Consider the following 10,158-nt stretch of genomic DNA (forward strand, 5'->3'; position numbering starts at 1 on the left):
TATACATATACCATATCTCTCTGACATGTGAAGCTGGAGCCAGGGGGATCCTAAGCTTGCTTCCTCCTGCTGGGATAGGGCTAATCTACTGGTAGGTGGGATTTAGTCTGAGGGTAGTGGTGGTAGTGGTGGTTTAGTCACTCAGTCATGTCCAACTCTTTGTGACCCCATGGACTGCAGCCTTCCAGGGTCCTCTGTCCATGGGATTTCCCAGGTAAGAATACTGCAGTAGGTTGCCATTCCCTTCTCCAGGGGATCTTCCCAACCCAGGGATTGAACCTCTGTGTCCTGCACTGCAGGTCAATTCTTTACCAACTGAGCCACCAGGGAAGTCCTGGGGTGACTGGGATTAAATGGGGGCCTACAGCTACTGCTCATGGGCGGGCCTTTGTCCCCACAGGGCTGACTGCGTGGCTTTGGGAAGGATTGTCCCAGGACAAGTGCTGACTGACTCGTGGGTGGGGCCAGATCCCAGGGCTAAGAAGTTAGAGGGAGGACTCTGAAGTGGCACTTGCCTAATGTCTTTGTGGTAGAATGAGCTCCTCCAAATAGCTGCATCATCATCTATATCCCCAGGTAATCCTGGTTGCTCCTTGCCTCTCTGGTAGGCTCCTGAAGATTGGCAAGTAGGTCTAAGTCAGACTCCTTTGGAATGACTCTTTCTATCCTGGGTCTTAGAGTGTGTGAGATTTTGTGTGCACTCTTTAAGAATGGAGTCTGTTTCCTACAACCCTATGGGTCTCCTGAAAGCAAGCCCAGCTGGCCTTCAAAGCTAGATGTTCTAGGGCTTAACTTCCAGTTCAGGACTCCTGGGCTGAGGAGCCCATTGTGGAAGTTGGACCCCTAGTTCCATGGGGAGGACCTGTGTGATTGTCATATTCCTTCCCTTTGTGGGTTGCCTACCTGAGTGTCTTGATTATACCATGTCTCTGCTGCTCTCATCCATCTTATTTTAGTTTCTTCTTTATATCTGTTCTGTTAATCTTCAGGTTGTTCTTGTTGATAGTTGCTCTGTAAATAGTTGTAATTTTGATAGTTGCTCTGGAAATAGTCTAATCTTCAGGTTGTTCTTGTCGATAGTTGCTCTGTAAATTCTTGTTCATAGTTGCTCTGTATATGCTCCCATGGGAGGAGGTGAGCTCAGGGTTTTCCCATTTCACCATCTTGGCTCCTCTCCCAGTAATAAACTGTTAATGCTGCAGTTTAACTTTATAGCTGAACTGGCTGTGGTGGATTCATGTCAATCTATGCCAAAACCAATACAGAATTGTAAAGTAAAAATTAAAAAAAAATGATTTGAATTCTGCCATCTATATCATAACATTTTAAAAGGCCCCTGTAAGACAGTTTGGGAATTTCTCATAAAGTTAAACAGATTTACTCTATGACTCTGTAATCATACTCCTAGGTATTTCCCAACTGAATTGAAACCTTTATTCAAACACAAACTGTATATAAATGTTTATAGAAGCTTTCTTTATGTTCACAAAAAATTAGATTTAACCAAAATGTCTTTCATCAGAAAAATGAATAAATTGTGGTATATCCATTCAGTGGTACATTTTTCATCAATAGAAAAGAATATGTAATTTATTTACCCAACAACATGATGAATCTTAAGTGCTTTATACTAAGTGAAAGAAGCTAGATCACAAAGGCTACATACTGTTATCATTCCATTCATATGACATTCTGGAAGAATAACAGTACAGAGACAAAACATCAGGGATTGCCAGGAGTTGGTCTAGAGGTAGTTGACTACGAAAGGGATGCAGAGGAAAAGTTTAGGGTAATAGAATTATTCTGTATGGCACTGGGATGGTGGATGCCTAACTATGTATTTGTCACAATGTATAGAGTGTATATCACATACAGTAAATCTCAGTGTATCCAATGAAGGTATTAGAGATCCCAAGATGAAGTGCAGACTTTGGCCAATGATTCTAACTATAGTATAAATGTACAACATGACTGCACGAAAGAGTCTAGGAGGGGAAAAAGAGCTAGCTGAGTTGAAAAACAGAGTTTTGACTGAAATTGTAAGCTTGAAGACAAAAAAGAACTATATGTGAGCACTGTATTCTAGTTGGTAAATTTGTTTCTTATGGAGGTATGAGTTAACAATTATGAACCTGCTTTACATATACACTGGGGCAGAACAAATAAGTGAACGGAAGCCATGTTTCTCACGTTGGAGTGGAAGGTTCTAGGCAAGCACGAGGGGAATGCTAGAATGAGCCCTCTGGTACTGGATTAGAGTCAAAGACATTAGTGTGAACTCACATGTGGTTTAATATACAGAGAGATGAATTAATACAGAAAAAATTAAATGTGTATTTAGGTTCACACATATATGTATACATATACATATACATCTATATACATATATATATATATCTCACCTAGCTCTGTCCACTGAGGCAAGAGTCCACAGAGAGTCTAGAAGCAATAACATCTCAGGAGAAACATGTACTGTCTGCACAGACCTTGATTTCTCAATAACATTCTGCTATAAACACACCTAGGGATCAGACTTTATTTTTTTGAGCTCCAATATCACTGCAGATGGTGACTGCAGCCATGAAATTAAAAGATGCTTACTCCTTAGAAGAAAAGTTATGACCAACCTAGATAGCATATTCAAAAGCAGAGACATTACTTTGCCGACTAAGGTCCATCTAGTCAAGGCTATGGTTTTTCCAGTAGTCATGTATGGGTGTGAGAGTTGGACTGTGAAGAAGGCTGAGCACTGAAGAATTGATGCTTTTGAACTGTGGTGTTGGAGAAGACTCTTGAGAGTCCTTTGGACTGCAAGGAGATCCAAGCAGTCCACTCTGAAGGAGATCAGCCCTGGGATTTCTTTGGAAGGAATGATGCTGAAGCTGAAACTCCAGTACCTTGGCCACCTCATGCAAAGAGTTGACTCATTGGAAAAGACTTTGATGCTGGGAGGGATTGGGGGCAGGAGGAGAAGGGGACGACAGAGGATGAGATGGCTGGATGGCATCACTGACTCAATGGACGTGAGTCTGAGTGAACTCTGGGAGCTGGTGATGGACAGGGAGGCCTGGCGTGCTGTGATTCATGGGGTCACAAAGAGTCGGACACGACTGAGCGACTGAACTGAACTGAACTGAGGGGTCCTTAGAAAATGGTTGACTCTGGGCCTGGTTAGGGAAAATACAAGATGAACCTGGAGCATCTTCTAGTACTAAAGAGTAAGGAAATATTCCAAAAATTAAAGGATGGAGCATGTCAAAGAAGCATGTCAATAGTTTGCACAGCAAGATAAATCATAATATAGGATTATAATATAAAATATGAATACATTCACAGTGACATACATAAATGGTTGAATAAAAAAGTAAATGGGGAAGAAAAGAAAAATCTCCTAACAGAAGAATTCCTAATAATTTGTGTGGGGACTTCCCTACTCCACTTTTTGAATGTGGTTGGGACTTACTGACTCACTTCCAAAGGGTAGGGTAAGGAATGAGCAGAATAGTGACTCACTGTGGAGAAACCTGGCAAACACTGTCTTTACCACATGGCCAAGGTTAGCATCACCATGTTGTCACATGCATATCAAGTGTCCTTTATATGAAATAAGGAGAAAGACGCTTCACTTCTGCAGCTTTCTTTTCAAAAACCATAACCTTTGACTAATTATGAGAAAAACATCGGAAAAAAATAATTCTATAGATACTCTATAGAATACTCTATAGAATTGGGGCTTCCCTGGTGGCTCAGAGGTTAAAGTGTCTGCCTACAATGCGGGATACCTGGGTTTGATTCCTGGGTCGGGAAGATCTCCTGGAGAAGGAAATGGCACCCCACTCCAGTATTCTTGCCTGGAGAATCCTATGGACAGAGGAGCCTGGTAGGCTACAGTCCATGGGGTCGCAAAGGGTCGGACACGACTGAGCGACTTTACTCACTACTCGCTCACTAGATACTCTACAAAATGTATAGTTAATACTCCTTGAAACTCTTAAAGTCATGAAAAATAAGGAAAGACAGAGAAACTGTCACACTAACGTGAGATGACAACTATATACAATGTAGTATCCTGCATCAGGTTCTGGAATAGAAAAAGAATGTTAATGGGAAAATTTATTGAGATCTGCAAAAAGTCTGGAGTTTACTTCAGAGTAATTCACTGAAGCTGGCTTCTTTAGTTTTGAGACAGATAGTCAGATGATAACACTAGGGCAAACTGAAACTGGATAAGGGCCTATCAGAATTCTTTGTACTATCTTTGCAACTTTTCTGTGAACCCAAAATTATTTTAAAAATAAGCCGTTTATTTAAAAAGCAACTCTGATGTTAAAAGCATTAACTTTATTCAACAAGGAGCTCCTGAAACCTACAATCTTTAGTCAGTGAAATAATAATGATGAACAAGTCAGATGTTGTCCCTGTCCTCTCCAGGCTGACAGCTTAGTGGTGGATAAAGACAATAGGCAAGTTCAAATGTAATTTGATAAGCACTCTGAGAAAGTGCCAGAGATTGAAAAAGTATTTTTAGCTCCCATATTAAAGTTAATAAGTAAGGCATGCTAACTAGATGCTGGAATATAGAAAACCTATTAGTCCAAAAGTAATGTCCCTATTGAATATTTTTCATGTGAGATAATCCCTAAACTGAATGACTTGCCAGGTATTTTAGAAGACTTTTTTATTACATAAATTTTGGGATATTCTTTATTATACTCCGTTCACCAAGGAATTATGCCCTTACCAAGTGAGGTTTCCCTTTTTCTCATATTCAAAATGAAGAGTTAGTGGATACATTCTTAAGTATTTCTTTTAATTTAAAAGTCAATGAGCTTTGTCAAATATGTGGCATTTTCTTGAGTGTTAACTAGTTCATGAAGGTTTACTTATTGATCACATAAAAATAAACATCATTATATTTTCCTTTTATCATCAAAATTCCTATTTTTTCAGTTTATTGCGCGTAAAAACATGTATCCCAAAGAAGAAAGATTCTCATAGCAAAAAAGAAAAACAAAAAATACCCTATTTCCCTTAGGTAGGCAGCATACCACATGAGAACGAGAAACCATGTTCCTTTTATAAGAAGGCTGGGCCTTGAAAGCAACACCTAAATCACAGACTCTGCTCTTGCCAACCCTTGCCAACCTACCTTAGTTCTCAAAACCCTCAGGAATGGGTATTTTAAAAAGAAACTTTTTTTTTTGGTGGTGAATTTGTGATTTCTCACTGCAAAGAAATCCATCTCAGTTTGAAACATTTTGTGGGGGTCAAAGTCAAGACTTATTTGGGAATGCTGGATGACAGATGTTCTGCAACTCTTTTGATGAGATGTAATCTCACAAAGGACTTATAGTCTACGGCTGTGCATGAAGGCAGCTCCTCTGAGGGACTCAGACATATGTACTGAGGGAAAGGCTGGGGGCGGTGAACGTGAAACATGATGCCCAATCAGGAAATCTGCTTCTTTAGCTACAAATAGAGAAGTTTTGGGAGAAGGAAATGGTAACCCACTCAGGTATTCTTGCCTAGAGAATCCCATGGACATAGGAGCCTGATGGGCTGCCATCTGTGGGGTCGCACAGAGTTGGACATGACTGAAGCGACTTAGCAGCAGCAGCAGCAGCAGCAGCAGAGAAGTTTTACAACCAGAGGCTGGAATCTAAAGCTAGAATAAGATGTAACAAGGCAGGAGTTTCCAAGAATGCACGGGGGAAGGAAGGGGGTGGGACAGGGACCAGATTTCCTCTAAAGAAAAGGAGACAATAGAAAAGGAATTTCTAATGGGGTAGGAGAGACAAAAAACCCCAAATGCAAACTGAAACAAAACCACTTTCAGTTGAAGCAAACTTGTCTCTTTTTAAAATTACCCTTTTGCCAAATAATTTTGTTTAAAATTCCTGTCACAATTTCTCCCTCCTTAAGTTTATTCTGCAAACTATTTTCTGAATGATCTTCCTAAGACTTCTTAGAGAGAATGTAAGCCTCATGGTCAAAAACTTTCAATAACTCATCACTGTCCCAGGAAAAAATCCAAACATGTTTATTTTAGTTTTCAAGTCTTTATAGCTTTTTTATTTTTTGCATTTTTTCAAGCCTTTAGATCATTAACCAAATCACAAAACTTTTCTGTGTATTGTTTTCATTTGTAAAATGACACTGACTTATATAGAAACTTATAGGCTATCTCAGCAGACTAGGCCAGATTTATATCTAAGTACTAATTTAAAAAATGGTTCAGAAGTAGTATTTTGCTATCTATCTAATCATCAATTTTCTAGTACTAGCATTAGTAGTTTGTACTTAGGGTGACTATAAATATGGGATATAAGTTATTCGTTTCCAGTGTCACATTGATTTACCTATACAAGTGATTTTTAAACATGCTAAATAAAGATAATATCCAAAAGGAAAATAATGACAGTTTTACTTTTTATTAGGACTTAGACTAACCCTAGGAATATTAAAAAATGAGAATTTTTTTTGATGCTTGCCATATATTTTCAGGTTTAGTAAATAATTGGTTTAATTTAATCTCTTAATCTTCAAAAATCTCTTGAGCAAACTCTGGATTGCATCTACTTTCAGTAGGTTAATTACAAAATAATTAGGTCCTAACGAGGCTTTTGCTTCCTTACTCTGTTTACCGGCACAATTTCAACATCCTCCTATTGATATGAAACCTGTGGAAACATAATTTTTTTTCTTCTCTTTTTAATCTTGATTCTGGAAGTCCTGGTAGAATAGTTAAGGAGATTTCTTAATAGTGAACAGGGGAAGTCTTTTTTTCTCTTTTGACTTTGACAGTACACAAATTAACTTGTTTCCTCTACCGAGCTGGGAATTCAGAAAAAGAAACTTGTTGGAAATATGAACATTCCTTTTCTTCCTGACTCTAAAATTTCAGCAGAAAACTTTTTGCATTACATAACTTTTACTGAAAGGAGAATGGAGGCAGTGTTAACAAGAATGTTAATGTAAGAAAAACAATGTAGAATCACTAATCACTCACATAAAAAAACATAAACACCATTGTTTACAGAAATGGTGTAATTCTGAAGTAGAGCTTTAAGTTTATTTCAGGTTGCCATTGAAAGAAGGGTATGAATTTGAACCAGACAACTACCCTCTGTCAGGCATGATGTTAAAGCATTTCCCCCATTTCATCTCATTTAATTCTTATTGCAGTGCTGTGGCTGGGTAGTTTTTCAATCCAAATTATTAGAGATAAGGAAATTGAGATTTAGGGAATTAAAGCAATGTTTTAGGTCACATGTCTACTGAATTGCAGGGCTTGGATTTGAATCACATTTGTTCGAGGCAAAACTGATGTAATTTCCACTACTACACCTTCTTTGTTGGGATTTTTATATTCTTCAGAGTCCAGTTTCCTGGTTTATGGGACTAGCCTGGTAATCTTGATCTGCTTTGCAAGAATGAATAGGTTAAAGAATTGCTAATTGTAAATTTCTCTGGTACTTGTGGAGAACATGTATTGTTGAAACAAACCCATAACATTTTATAGTTACTTTCTCAAACCTTTTTGGTTCAAACAAACCTTATTTGATGCTATCCCTACTCCCTTTTCAATGACATGATGTAATGGAAAGTGAACAAAAATTTCCAAGAATTTCCTAACACAGTTAACTCATCCTTTTCTGCTACTAACTTCTCTCAAACATTTAGATTCATGGGGATACAAAGGCCAGACTGCCATCTTATTAAATTCTCCTTTAGATAAGAATATATAAGATGCAAATGAGAAAAATGCTAAAGTTCTATAAAGACCACCTCTGAATTTTATAACCCAGCTTTAGAAGAGTACATCTATAGGATATAAAGTGATGAAAAGGAAGCATGCACAACTGTATACATAATGGGGCTGCAGTTTTGTAATATATAAAACAAAAAATATATTTACATAGAGAAAATACCTGAAATAGATATGCCCTAATGTGAGCCATTGGTCACCTGTAGGTGAAGAGCTCACAAACTCATCTGATTTCATTTAGAAAATATTTTTCTGTATTTTCTAGTTCTTAAAAAAGAACTATGTATTTCTTCCCTAATTAGAAGAATGCAAGGAATTTTCATCCATATTTTTAAAAGACACGTTCTTTTGAAACAGCTCTGATGGAGTGTGAGGGTGAGAATATTCTCAAATGGAAACAATTTTGTTTGTAAGGGAATTCAGTTTTAAAATGGAAGCAGGGCATTTGTCTCTCTGATGCCATGGCAACCAGAGGAAAACTGCAAAGTCCAACAATGGTATAAAAATGTGCCTCAAGAGTGGGTAAGGAGGAGGCAACCTTGGACCTCTTTTTTTTTTTTTCCATTTCCCCTAGAACAGAAGCCTGCATTGTGTTTTTCTAGCTGACTCTATTGCTTTCCAGTTAGGCTGCTGCAATAGGAAAGAACAAACAACAATAATAACGTTTTCCTTGTGAAATTTTGGACCTCTCCAAAAAATTGTGTGCTTTCTCTGTGTAGAAAGCTCAATTTCTTTTGAGTTAGTTTATCTGTTTCCCCTCCCCTTGACATCTTCATATTCAGTAATTTTAATGGTGTAGTTTCTCAATCCCCTATATATTTCCTTCTCAGATTTCCCCTTTGTTTGCTGTCCTCTTTGAAGTTGAGGGCTGGATTGATTTTTCCTCTGTGGTCACGGCTTTCTACATCCCCATGAATTTCTTCTATGAATGGCCTCTCTTTCTCAGACTTCAAACCTCAATATATTTCTCTTGGTCTCCAAAGACTTGGCTGTCTGATACTATTAATATCATTTTATTCAAAAACTTCTTTTTTAAGCTTAATTTTATTCTTCAGGTAAATCAAATTTCTCCAAGCCGCTAAATATTGCTAAGGGTTCTCATTTTGGTGGTACTAATTCAGATTTTGGGTTGTTAGAGATTTCCAAAGGATTTCTTCCCCATTAGACAGGTAAGTAGTGATGTTGCAAAACTTTCTCTTGTGGCCTGCGTCATGTTACTACTTATCTGACAGCAGGATCAATGACTTCCATGCTAGATTTTACTTAAGAGTCTAGTATTTAGGTTTAAAACTTATAGTCAACTTGGAAAACCCTAGGAACTTGAGCAAGTGGTCCTCTAGTTTTATCCCTCATATCAATGTTTTTCTTTTTTTAAATTTTACTTTGCTATACTGTATTGGTTTTGACACGTGTTTTTCAAAAAATATAAAGAAACACTATTGGGAAGAGAGTTTGGGGGGCAATCAGAAAAGTAACTTTGAAGAGTTGCTGGTTCTCAGTGTGGCAGCCAGAGATTCTGTTGTGGGACTGGAGGATCCTCTGTGGCAAAGCTGATCCATGCCCCAGTGTGGCCCTCTGGCATTAGAAACCACAGGAGAGTTGTGTAGCTGCCTGGCCTCTGATGGTCATTCCAGAAAACTGGCACCAATGGTGTCATTCCTAGGAGCATGCTCCAGCAAGAAAAATGAAGATTATAGCCAGGAGAAAGCTAACTGTGGAGGATGGAGGGTTCATGCTATTCATTTTTTGAATCTGATGACAATATTAGAAGACTTTCCCAGGTCAGATAAATTTAGATTAATCTAAGGTTTTATCAGAATGGTACAAGACTTGATATACAGTAATGGGAACAATTTAACAATCTGTGTTCTTTTTCACATTGATAAGAGAGCAACAATAGGGTATGAAGCTATGTGAAAGACTGTAAGAATTGAGTGGTCAGATCTGCCCATCCCCAGATCATTTGATAAAATGTTCTGGGGTTGGGCATGTCTTTCTATTGGGGGAGAATGGATACATGTATATGTATGGCTGAGTCCCTTCGCTGTTCACCTGAAACTACCACATTGTTAATTGGATATACCACAATACAAGATGTTTATGGTGTTAAAAAAAATAAAAAGTTAAAAGTTAAAAAAAAATATGTATGTGGTTGGCACAGTGCTGGTACTTACTAGTTTCTAAAATGTTAATAAGATATAAGAATAATAATAAATTATGCATGACTCTCAGAGAAGGCAATGGCACCCCACTCCAGTCCTCTTGCCTGGAAAATCCCATGGATGGAGGAGCCTGGTGGGCTGCAGTCCATGGGGTCGTGAAGAGTCAGACACGACTGAACGACTTCCTTTCACTTTTCACTTTCATGCATTGGAGAAGGACATGGCAAC

Source organism: Oryx dammah, unplaced genomic scaffold (assembly GCF_014754425.2).
Source record: "Oryx dammah isolate SB20612 unplaced genomic scaffold, SCBI_Odam_1.1 HiC_scaffold_28, whole genome shotgun sequence".
Classification (NCBI taxonomy): Eukaryota; Metazoa; Chordata; class Mammalia; order Artiodactyla; family Bovidae; genus Oryx; species Oryx dammah.